The following is a 13,607-nucleotide window of genomic DNA, read 5'->3' on the forward strand; positions in this document are numbered from 1 at the left end:
TTCCTCATTGGTTTGGATCCAACACACTGGATGAGTGCATGAATAATAATAGATAATAATAGAAATAATGATAACTGCAAAATCAATTTTTTTCATTAATTTTTTTCCTTTTATTTAATTAAAACCCAGTATTTTTGGGAGCCAGGGTTGCAAAACAGAACAGAAACGTTCATCATGGTATATTTAGCCACCAAAAAAGTTTGTCCACTGGAACACCAACAGTGGACAAAAATACCCTGTATGTTTTACTCACTTCAATATTCAACAATAGAAAGAAACTATATTTCATGTTCATGTAGACTCTGGGACTTTCCCCAAGAGGAAATTCAATTTGTGTTTCTTCAAAAGTTGATTTGCTACAGACTGTACTTTCAACCCTATGACATCACAACTTTTAGCACTCTAGCTTTTGGATTTGGGAGAGTTATTCATGTTTACTCATATTTTTGGACTGTCTTATAACATAGGAATAACATGAAGAATTCATCAGAAGATAAGCCTAGTACCCCATTAATATGAAAAGCCTATTAACCCAACAAATGGATCCATAATGGAGCCCTTCCATTAGACATACTTTAGTTCACAGTTTAAATAGCAGTCTCTAAGATGTTAAGCATAAATCACACTAATTTAGAACACATTTATATCTGTGACCACACAGACAGAAGACTCCGATCAGGCTGTTCGGTGAGTGAAAATACTACAGAAAGGCTACTCCATCACCACTTACAAAACCATAGAGAAAAAAATCTGCTTCTGTCAATCTGTGTAGAGTGCACTGACTGACAAAATGCCCCAGGGGGAAACACACACTTGGCTCAGTTGGCCAAAGTGCTCTCTGTTTTTCCAATATTTTTTGGGTGGGAGGGTGGGTGGTTAGGTGGGCGATGTATCTGGTGTGAGAGCTGAGTCATCGCTTACCTTTTGTCTTCTGAGTCCTTTTACTCGGTTTAATGACACATTAATGTCAAATAGTCATTTTTAAATTGGCACTTAGTTTCTTCTAAATAGTGATTATTCACTCCTTTCCAATTCAGTTATAAAATGGAGCACAGTGTGATCTTTGAAAGCAATTTTTAGATAGACACATTATCAGAGACGCATTATCGTCATGGTGAGACGACAGAAGTAAGATGACGCACTCCAAGAGCAGGTGCAAAGACCAGTTAAATCCATTGCTGAAGGTGTAATACCTACTGGTCAGGCCCCAGTCAATCCTGTAATGGCTCTGTTAAGACACAATAAGCTCATTACAGGTTAAAGCCTTTGTAATCTTGACACTGACTTTTCACACCTTCCTCCTGGACTTTAAAGCACACAAACCCAACTCCATCTAAACCCTCTATTCAGACAATAAAACAAAGCGCTTTATCTACAGGGAATTTCATCTTACCCAGACGTTTTTAAAGGCTTTGACTGAGTGTATGGAAAACAAAGGGTGCCATTTTTACACTTCAAGGCTTTCTGTGAGTCACTATTATGGTTTTATAAGAGCATAAACAGCACATTCATATCCGACATACCTGACAGTACCCTTCAAGGGCAGGTATTGACGGGTAACAATGGAATGACATTTGCTTGTTTATGAAATCTCATCAAAAGTAAAGATTATCAGACAGCATGAATCATTGGCAATGCCTTGCTTATTAATTGCATACCATTGTGCTGACACTATTGTATGGCAATAACAGATAAAACTGTGAAAGAAATTTGTTAGATTCATAAAAAATAAATGTATTTTCAACAAATAACTGTCAAAACTAATGGGTGAATGTGAAGTCTTTTGATGAAAATAGCAGCACTGTCATTTGAAGAAGTAGACAAGCCTCCTTGTGTATTCTCATGAGATTCAGACTCTCCAAGTGGTTGTTATCGGTGCAGACAGAAAGCAGCAGGACTTTTTTCATAATGCAGAATGTGCCACAATGTTAACAGATAGGCTACGGACTACAACACTGAGGTGCAAATAGTTCGACATTTGACATTCAGACAGTCTGTAAAGTTCATCTTCAATAGTTTTTAACGTTCTCATCCCAGATCGTCAAATACTGATGCTCTCTCAAACACTTTGTCTGACAGTGATCATGCCCACTGTCGGGGGGGGGGCGGGGGGGTCAAAGGGTACAGATGACCACGGTGTGACGGACAAAGCTGAAGGTAAGAAATGAGGAAGACTAGTTTTGCGGAAATAAAATCTGCTGTAGCTAGCTCAGTTTTAAAGCTACAGTGAAGACGAGATGTATCATATTAAACTAGACGACCTAAGGTATCCATTGGTACCAAAGGAACATTACCATTTTTCAAAATTATGTCTGCATACTAAGGTCCCTGAGCAGTCTTGCAATTACCTTTCTTTTTTAGATATGTTATTAATCCTTTAGGAGAAATTCAGTTCTTTAAATAGAGATGTCAAAGAGGGGGGCTGCCTTGGACAAGCAGCCCAAGCACTTGGGGGTTCAGTACCTTGCTCAAGGGCACCTCAGCAGTGCCCAGGAGGCAAACTAGCACCTTTCCAGCTGAGGAAAGGGATTGGGAACCAGGGACCCGCGGTTCCCAATCCAAGCCCCTAGGCCTGAACTACTGCTGTCCCATACTCACATTGGGTATGACTGGAAAACAGCGAGTTGACAGCCAGTTTTGCACACAATTTGAGCAATATTTTAATAAAGTAATATTTTTTTCATTCATGATTTGATCTTATGATGTAATACCTTGCAATGTTTGATTTTACTTTTCACTTATTCATATGAGGGCATTTTTTTTTGTTGGAAAAAACACGTGGAAAGATGATTTATTAGGTTCTTGCTGGAAGTATGAAATTTGGCATAGTGGCATCCTCCAAAGGGTGTCGAAGAGGGGCCAACTTTGGAAAATGTTGCTCCCTTGCACATATTTCCTAATGGCTGGCCTGTGGTGCCTGTCGGTGAAATCTGCATTATGGCCCAATGAGCCCAATTTGTTGAAGGTGGGCTGCAAATACAAGTCATGTTTTGATGTTTAATACATAAGGGTCAATGATTAAAGTTTTATTTTAAAGATTTTTATTTATTTTTATTTTTTTGTCTGCATTTGTCAACAGCTAAACATAAATATGATACATAAACATACACAGATACAGATAGTTACTTCATGTTACATCCCTAGTTGGGTGAGATCTGCAGATGAGAGCTTCCTGACTGTTTACATTGGTTTAAAAAAAAAAAAAAAAGAAAATCCAGATGGTGCAACAAAGAAGAGAAGAAACACAACTGAAAAAAGAGTACACACAACAGCCCCCATTCAGAGCTAGATTGCTTTCAAAACCCACCATCATTTTTACTTTTACTCTGCCTTGCAGCAATGACAACGTCCTTTACATTTGTACATTGTGCTTTAGATAGGTTTTATGGTAAATGTCTATATATTTTTTTCATCATACCATGAAATTTCAAACTTGAGGTTTTTTCAATCTTCACAATGAAAAAAAACAAAAGGGTAGTGGACTTTGTCAACATTTCCATTCATAACACAAAGGGTTAAGCAATCTGTCTTCTGTCAACATCCAGAAATGATGTGCACACATGTCAGAGAGAGTACCGTCCTTTGGTTCTGCTTACCTCTCTGTGGCACAAACTAGGAAGAAAAGAGGGGGAAAAAATCACAATGAGTGTCAATCAAATTCTTAGTGAGTCTTCTCCTGGAGTATAAAAGACAAATGACAAAGATAACCAAAGCAAAAAGGTAGGTGAGTGACAGAGGCCGGGCGGAGAGACGAATGAATGAAAGCCATTGAGAGAGATGAGAGAAAAAGAGGGGGCTGGTGTGAGCGCGAGCAGAGAGCAGAGGGACAGGTGTAGGAGAGTAAAATTATATATCTGCTTCGTGTTCGAGAGACTCTGTTGGAAATGGACCCTGCATTTCTGGGTCCTGACTTCCCACTGGTTCTCTGTGGGATACCAGAAGCTATTCCAGGAATTGCCGCAAGTAACTTTGATAGAAGTACACAATGCTCTGGATAATAGATACAAATTGATACAATGGAAATAAGGAGAATTTAACGCCTTGCTTAAGCTAATGGGAGGAAGGTGGGTGAGATACAGAGATACAGCAGCAGAAGAGAATTCCAGGTCCTGCTCCTTTCATTTAAAGTGAAACTGATAAATACAAAGTGTTGAACAAATAAACTGGAGTACTGGACCTGATGAATGGATAAGAAGTCAGGGGAGCACAAACATTCCCAAACCAACAAATGTCTGCTACAAACTGCATGGTAATCCTTCAAACAATTGTCTTGACATTTTTCTGTGATGGAACCAAAAATGTAAACATCATGGTGGCATGAAAGGAAAGGTCAAGGCATCACCATAGTCTATGGAATTCATCCTTTGGGAATCACGAATGTTTGTGCCAAAATTGCTAAGGCTTCTCATGGTTTTTCATTGCTCTTCTAAAGAATTTGGTCTGTGAAACCACATGTATTTTTGGATGGGGTATTTGCACTTGACTTAATCTCAACTAAGGCCCAAAATTGCATGGGAACCCACCTTTTAGCTTTCTGGTATCCCAAAGATAATTACCTCTGGCTTTGTCAATGAACAATTAACGAGCATGAGTTCATAGATCTCTGCATGCATCTCATTAATGGCTAATCCTGCTAAAATAGATTAATTTAAGTTTTCACGAGCTGCTGTGAGGATAATAACTTGCTACAGCCAAATATGATAAGATAATGAGTCTGTATGAGAGAGAGAAGACATACCTAGGCTTTTAGAATATTTAAACAAATTACTAACATCTTAATAATTTAACAATGAATCCAGTCACAAATATAACAATCTCATGTCCTGGTGGTCAGTGATCTAAAGTAGTGTACATCTAAGGTTTTATCTGTGGACCAACAGATAATAAATAATTGATAAAGATTTGACCAAGGACATGTCAACATTAATTAGCTCCCCCTTTAAAGTAAGATTTAAACAGGGAGTGCAACAAAAGTTCATGTTCAGTAAACAAGATGAAAACCTCAATGCCATAGCAGCTCAGTGAAGCAGTACATAGACACGTTTTTTTTTTTTTTTTGGTTTTTCTTGAAGCCTGAATCGATGGAATGTAATTGCAGAGGTGGAAAGACATTGCCACTTTTATTGTGTTAATCTACAAGTGATGTCATATCCGTTTTGAGAAAAACAAAGCTGGAGCTAGAAAGCACACAACAGCAGATAGGCCAATGACATAGCTGCTCAAATAGCAACTCGAATTCAGACAGCTCAGTGCAAATTCTCCATAGGATCAGCAAACGTTCTCTTGCTGCAGTTGATGCAGCCCACTATTACCCCCTGTACTGGGGTTTGCACTGGCTGAATTCGAGTTGCTACCCTTCACCCCCACCACCCCACTGTATAGAATCATAGACATTAGTAGAGGTGGAGGGGCCATGGCTAGCTAATTATTACTTAACTACTTCATGGCATTAACTAGCTAGCCAATTATTGTATTATTTGTGGTCTGATAAATAGAAAGAGAGAAAGAGAGCAGGGCAAGAAGCTGAGTGAATCAATGTGCTGTGTACAGCTCTACAATGCAATAAGATTTTACCCATTTTAGATAGATAGATAGATAGAAAATCAGTAATTGGCACAAATATATCAATGCATGGGACAACACTGCAAGTTTGATTCATTGTATTGTGCATGTACATTTTAGTCAGTATGTAAGTACGTTAAGTCTATGCATCTATTTTATATAGCACCTTCTTACAAGTAAAGGTCACAAAGTGCTTAAATGGAATAAAATTGTCAAAAATAACACCATAAAAACATAATTTTATTCACCACTTTTCTACGCAGTATAATTCTACAGAATAACAGCAGAAAGACTGACAGACATAACATGTACAAATAATTTGGAATGTGGAAATAAGCTATGTTGCAATAAATTGTAATATTGAATCACTATTCTTGTAGAATAGCAATGCTTGAGTATTGCAATATATAAAAACAGTGATATTAACCATTGTAAATATTGTGATGGTATCAAATAGGAAGATATCATCCAAGCCCTAGCTGCTTGGAGCTAAATGCTAACAATGGCATGTTAACATACTCACATTGACAATGCTGACATCCCGATGTTAAGCGGCTATAATGTTGACCATTTTACCATTTAAGTTAAAAGCAGGCTAGCAGATATTTGCTCAAAAATGATCAAATTTTTTGACCTCATGGTGGTGCTACATCAAACGTTTAGGTGTCACCAAGTTAATTAGGATTCATCCTCTGGGAACCATGAATGCCTGTACATACTTCAGTGGCAATCCATGCCATAGTTTTATGAGATATTTTGGTCTGGCAGTGGTAGGCCAACCGATCACAGGACATTTCTGTCATTGCTGGTATTGCTGTCCCTGGAACCACGCTGCTATTATGGCAAAAGACAGAAACGATCATGCAAAAAGTTTTCTTGCCAGAGCTTTCTTTTATATTGAAAATACAAAGGGAAAAATGTTTTGTTGAATGTGCCAAAAACACAATTCCAGACAGTGAATAGAGCAGAAAGTAAAAACCAGATCATCACTGGTTTGTGCCACCCGCCACCATTGTAATGCACAGTTTTCATTTGTCATACCCTCACATCTAAGCTGCACCACAGGTCCTGCTCAGTCAACGCATCCAAGCTGTCAAGTAAGAGAAAGGAGGCCTTCAGATGCAAAACCTTGTAGCCTTCACTCCCACTGCTTTTCTATCCATTTTTCCTCTCACTGTCTCCTGTTTGCATTCTCTGTCTGTCATTTGCTTCTCACTTCCGCTGTGATTTTCATTCTGTGATCTAAAGCGGGGAAAAACTGGAAAACTGTTTGAAAAGCTGGTGTCCGTGTCTCCGGGGGTGACTTACATCATGTTTACAAAAGGCACAACAAGAACAATAAGGCATTTGCAAAAAGTCGATGTGACGCTTTTTGCTGCAGTGCTGTCTTTATGTGAATTTGATACTCAAATGTGGATTGTGTGACAGCTACCAAAGTTCCCATATTTCACACTTAAGATGCTATGAAATGTGTCTCTACAATTGCAGCAATTACTCTGATGCATAAGGTCTTTGTTTCCAGCTTATACCCTTGCTGAAAGGATAGAAAATGCACTGGAAGGACACAAGTCCAATTTATAATACAGAGAATAATACACTGAACAAGGACACCATGTCGCAAATGGAGAATGTGATGAACACATAGGTTAATGTTGTCATTTTTTCCAAGAAACAGCTGCATGAGTGCTTCCCTGTAATGTTTGTATGGGGCCAGCTCTACCATTATGTATGTCTCTAGAAGAGCAGTTGTAATGCATTATGCGCCTCAGTAATTACACTAAATAACCCTCAGGTCATTAACATTGATATTCGTATTACACCTATTACCAGCTGAAGCGGTTAGTGATAGTGGTAGTTTTATTGTCCACACTGAGCCGTTAGTCTAGTCTTGTAGCTCAGTGGATAAAGCTCAGTGGCAGCAAGACAAGGCATGTCTATTTGTAAAGCACAATTCAACAACAATGAAATGCAAAGTGCTTTCAAATAAAACATAAAAGGCAAAAAGAAAAAAAAAACAGATGGTGATATACAAACAATATGAACATTCATATTTGAATAGAATTTCAAAGAGTAAAATATCAGATAAAAATAAGTTTACATAGAATAACAATGATAAACTGAAGAATAGAAATTACAGTGTGCCTACAGTGCAGTGTAATATATGAATCACTACTCCCAAATAGAATAAAAATAAATAGTAATGTATCAAATTATCAGACTATCAGAGATCTCTGGATAGTCTGAGCTGTCTGATTGACTTTTTGAAGAGACCTGTAGAGACAGTCTTACAGTTGTCAAGTGGACTGAGGATAAAACATAGACATGTTTTTCTAAATCCTGCTGAGACATGATTTCTTTCTTTTTTGATTTACTATTAGGTCATAGATGGCTGATTTTGTCTTGATGTGGATGTCAAAATTTAGGTACTAGTCCATGACTTCATCACGATTTCTGACTTGGTTTGTGATCTTCGATGTTGGCAACAGAAGCTAAGCACTGACATTTACTTGTTCTCTTATGGCTCAATTGAAGAATATTTTTGGCACATCTAATCAATGATTTTTTTTTTTCAGTTCACTTACTCAGTGCTTGTATGAGACTATAGTCACTTGGTGATATTGTTAGAGAACTCTGTGTTTAAAGTCTGCATACCTATGGTAACACATGTTTCTTATAATCTAGACTATCTGGTAGCATGAAGATGTTGAACAGAAGAGGCTCAAGAATGGAGCTTTGGGGAACTCCACGTCATTTTTGTATGCTGAAATGTTTAACTACAAATCAACATAGAGAAGTCACTGTAATTAAAATAAGATTTAAACCAGCTAGCTATCTTTTTTTCTATTTTTTTTTAAACCAACACAACACTTCTTGTCATCAACGGTATTTTATCTGAGTCCATCCAGTAGCTTACATTTGACTCAAAATCACAAATGTGAATCTGTGGGTCCCCCACATGGCTAATTAAAGGGCCAGTGTGTAATATTTGGCATGGTTTATTGTCAATCTGAATCTGAATCTGAATATTCTACCCATTAATATGTTTATACAAGTGTATAATCGCTATAAAATAAAATTTGTTTGGTTTTCGTAGCCTTATAATTATGCTTATATATATATATATATATATATATATATATATATATATATATATATAGCAAGGGCCTTGCTTTAGAGAGGTCGCCATCTTGCACCGCCATGTATGTACGGCAGACCGAGCGGACAACCCAGCCAGCCAGAGAACACATTTCGCGTGTATAAATGAACCAACGAAGACAGCGGAAGGAAGGAAGGAAGAAGGAGGAGGAAACAGCAGAGAGTGTTAAGTAGTTCGTCGATAGAGAGTAGTGAAAAGTTTTTTTAGTTATAAAGTTTGCAAATGGACCACACATACCACGCAACAGGAGAGAATGAACCCGAACCGTCATCTGCGAGGAAAAGAAGACGCAATTTCACTCCTCATGATGCACTCTCTGCGGCGCTTTCCTCCTGATGATATATCTCCCCAACGATGGTAGCAGTAGCACCGAATCCCATTCTGTGCATTCAGCCTCTCTTCTCGCCCGCTCAGCATCAAACACATGGAGTTCCTCATCTGTATGCTCCGGCTCAAACAGGTATGGCTCTGGGTCTGTGTCCGCTACAAGAAACTCTTCAAAATCGCGTTCAAAGTTGTCCATTGCAGCTACTATAGTCTGGAGATATTGCTAGGCTAAATAAACAGCTGAGCTCTGTTTACCGGCTACGCTGTCAGTCAGTGTGCGGGCTGGAGATTGGCGGAGCAGAGAGGGGAGGGGGTACCCACTCGGTATGGTAAACGAGTGTTACCAGAGTTTTTGGAGTGCTCAAATAAACTGGCCTTTTTCCCGAAGGCTACTCTGGTCTGCTGCTCGTGAGGGATTCATTACAATATCGTAACATGGTTTAGATTTCTAAATAAACATTCACCTCGTCGCTAGATAGACCTACTCCTGAAGAACTTGTGCGCAAGGCTTTTTGTCCCTATGAGGCCACCGTCATTTACCCGACGGGAGGGGTGAGCGAGGGAGCCCTGCAATCTAGAATTTGACCACTGATGTCACTGTTTTCAACCTATTTTACCCACTGGCCCTTTAACTATAGGTAACTTAGCGACAATAGTTAACATGTCTATGTATGTATGCTATCTGCAGAGATAGCACTGGACTGAACTAGGACTAGCATCCGAACTGGTCAGTGGCGAAAAAAAGAACTTTTAATGCGCAAACTTATACGGGATGCATTTGCCCCCGGTACCGTTTTAGCTCGTTTCGCGGCTGCCGGTTGTAGTATTGAATATACAGACATCTTAAGAATATTTAAATTCTGGGGGGATATGTCCCTCCCAATACGAATTATGATTACTGCCTTGTCATGGTGGCTCTACAGAAAAAGTCAGGTGATTACCAGATTCAGTAAGAAGACACATCTCCTGAGGACCATGGATGCTTGCACAAATTTTCATGGCAATCCATTAAATAGTTGATGAGATATTTCAGTCTGGGTCACACTCGGACCTACCACCACTGCCATCCAAAGAGCCATGCAGCTAGCATAGATAGAAATCATACATTTATTTAATATAAAATGGGTGGAAAATATACAGCTATACAGCATAATACTAAAGCATGTTTCTTCTCACTTCTCATTGTACTAACGCAAGCTAAGTTGGTAAACAGTCAGAAAAACATTTAAGGAAAAATAATCTCCACTCAGAGGTAAATAAAAAGCAGATTAACTGTGTGTTCTTACTGATCACTATTCTATACTAATATATATCTTGAAAATAATCCTGTCCTACAAAGATTAATAATACTTTCAGAGTTTTATGCCATTTACTATAGTATACAAAAGTAATTTTCTGAACAGTTATATGTCAGGGTTTCCCTCAGAAAACTTGCTAAGCTTGGTGGTAGAGAAGCCCACCGGCAGCCCACCGTGTTTTTGTAAAAAAAAAATAGAAAAAAATGTTAAAAGTTGACAGGAATTTTGAAATTATGACTATTATGTGTTATTATAAGCCATTTATTAACAATACTTAAACGTAGAGTCTTACAAAAAGGCACAATCTTGAAATACAGTTTTAACAAACACAAAAAAAATACAATTAAAATAAATAATATCAATTGTTTTCACTTAAGTTAAATCCTAGTGAATCTTAAGACAAGCCATTGCTGGTCACATTTAAAAGTAAAATAAATTAACATAAATAAAAAAGTGCAAACATGGCCAAGGGGTAAAACCAAGGAACTCAGAGGCTGAAGAGGTATGCCGTGTTGTGTGACCCCTTCTACTTTTTGCTGCACATGGTGCAGGTTGGATCAGTGCAAGCAGTACGTCTGGGCTTTTCAAAGAACTCTTCCAGAGCCTTATTGTAGTCAAGCTCAGCCACAGAGGGACCATTTATTTTGATGCGGAGGCAGGCAGTTAGGCTTTTCCCCTGCAGCCTGTTCCTGAGGTCTGTCTTGATCTATTGAAAAATAATCACATAACTGAGATTAAACAAATGTGTACGTACTTAAACTGCTAGCAGAAAAGTGAAAACAAAATACTCACCCTGATCATAGCTGAGAAATCTCTCTCGCAGTTGACACTTGACACAGGAATTGTCAGTGCAATGGCAGAGAGCTAGGCCAGGTTTGGGTACAGGAGCTTCAGCTCATCAAAGTCAGAGGCCAGCTCCTGCATTACCTCCAACTGTGACTTATCCTAGTAGGATAAAAGAGAGTAAAAAGAGTAAAAATTGTTAGGAAAACAGAAGTTTTAAAAAAAAAAACCAAACAAACAAAAAAAAAACATTTCTAAGAAATCCATTCAACATTTTGCTTCTGCTGCTTACCTTAAAGATGCCCTGGCCCACATGAACCTTGAAGCTGGTCCATTCTTGCAGTGCTGCTCTGTCATCCACAGTTGGAAATTTTTGGGCAAGCATTTGTAAGTTCCCTTGAAAGTCATCATCTCCCCTCTCCACTGCTTGTGGGCTGAGTATGTTAAATGCACCTAGGATGTTCATCTGTGGGAATCTCCTCTCAAGGTGCTCAATGAGATGGTCCAAGTATGGCTCCATTACCTTTTGAAAATATGATTTTTTAAATTAGCAAAATTACAGGTTATTATACTATTTTTTAAGTTTGTAACTTGAAACATTGAATATTCAATACCTGAGTGTGAAAATGGGTCCAAAAAGAGGTGAGGTCAAAATGATCACCCCTGTGGCTTCTCCTCTCCTCTGCCTGCATGTTGAGGCTTTTCACTCTATCTTCCAACCCACTGAGATATGACCCTGGAGGCTGCTTGTCTCCTGCCTCCTTGATTTGTCGAATGGCCTCAATTGTAACAGGCACCTAAAATATTAAATGAATACGTGAAAGCTATATTGTTTTTGCTTTTCATAGTTTTCCATAAACAAGTGTATGTGTACTCATTTAAAATCAACTTACGTGTTTCTTGATAGCCAAAAAATTGACTTCTTCCTTTTGGAAAAGCTTTGAAAGCCGTGTCAGGTGGGGAAGGACATCTGCCTGGAGGTGGACAGCAGCCACAAACCTGTATGTTGCACAGTATGTATAAAGGCCCCTTGCTACAGGGTCCTTCTTCTCTGCTTCCTCAGCAAGAGGTGCCAGCACAGCTGCCAGATTCCTCTGAAGAGTTGAAATGGCTGTGTCTTGGGACTGCCATCTTGTGTCCTTCACCTCCTTATGTCCAAAGAACACATAAAGAGGACACATAAAATCAAAGACAGTGGTGTGGAAAATTATCTTAAAATGTAGAAAAGGCAAGGCAGGAAAAGGCAATTTGTATAGCCCATTTTTGCAAACAGTTTGTCTCAAAGAAAAATTATTAGATTGCTTACAGTTATTTTCAGGCTGTCCACTCCTAAAACACTGGAAGCTGCTCTCAGCACAGCTGTGCGATTGGCACTGTTTCTAAAATAAATGTGCTTGAAGGTGCCCTTGGAACGTTTTCATGAATGGCACGTTGTCTGCAGCGTCTTTGCACGCAAGAGCAAGGCGGTGTGCTGCACAGTGCATAGACACTAGCTGTGGCCAGGAGTCTGTCAGCTGTTTGGCAACACCATTCTGGCGTCCTTAAAGATAGATATTACAATAATCAGTACTTAGTTAAAGATAAATAGTAACTATACCTCAAATTAAACTTATTTTCAGTTCTTACCTGTCATCACAGCAGCACCATCTGTCCCCAAACCAAAAATTCGAGCTGTTGGTATGGCTTTGACTGTGATCACCTCACGGATGGCCTCTGCAATGGTATCTGCCTTCCCATCATTTAGTGGCACCATGTCAAGAAACTGACAAAAAAAGCTGGCCTTCTCTGTCCAGGTACCTAAAAAATGTTTTATTAATATTATTTTCATTTATCTAGCATAAGGTCAGATTTATATTCATTGTAAAATTAGTAGTACAATAGTAGTACCTAATATGTATATCCAGTTGCCTGGTCATGGACTTATCTGTGGACTCATCCACCTCAAGGCTAATGGCAGTAGAGAGTCGGACGGCCTCTAGAATTGTTTTTTCCACAGCACTGGCCAGGATCTCCAATATTTCATCAACAATTTTGTGGGATCTATAATTGGTCCTCTTGTCAGTCTAAAAAAAGATAGAAACAGTAATATAACACTTAACATTTATAGTGTTTTGAAAACTTTGTCAACACCACAAAATATACATTCAAATAATTTACCTGAAGTTTGGTGAAGTAGTCACAGCCAAGTAATTTGGCAAGTTCAAGTAAGGCTCCATAATTTATATGGTGGGCAATTTCATGTTTTAGCAGCCAGTAAAGGCATTTAAACCCACCAATCATTGCCTCGTGCTCCATGTTAATCACTGGCTCAAAGGCTTCAGTGATTGACAAGCCTACAACATGAAAAACGTGAAAGCTATTAGTTATTTCATAATAGATATTTCATTTTAGTCAGTGTACTGTATTTACATTATTTATTGGTTACTTTTGCTTTTGCTTGCTGCCATCTCTGCTGCCTATAAGTTGTACAAGGAGCTTCA

The 13,607-nt window shown here is 38.6% G+C and overlaps 1 long non-coding RNA gene across 1 annotated transcript; it reads right to left on the reverse strand.

Moving 5' to 3' along the window:
* Window positions 1-11,799: 11,799 nt before the first annotated feature.
* LOC125900417 (uncharacterized) lies at window positions 11,800-12,507 on the reverse strand. Its single transcript, XR_007450851.1, has 3 exons — window positions 12,434-12,507; window positions 12,021-12,275; window positions 11,800-11,924 (listed from the first exon to the last, which is right to left on the reverse strand). It is a non-coding gene; the product is annotated as an uncharacterized LOC125900417 (long non-coding RNA).
* Between the last annotated feature and the right edge of the window lie 1,100 nt (window positions 12,508-13,607).

This window comes from Epinephelus fuscoguttatus, linkage group LG14, assembly GCF_011397635.1.
Source record: "Epinephelus fuscoguttatus linkage group LG14, E.fuscoguttatus.final_Chr_v1".
Taxonomy (NCBI): Eukaryota; Metazoa; Chordata; class Actinopteri; order Perciformes; family Serranidae; genus Epinephelus; species Epinephelus fuscoguttatus.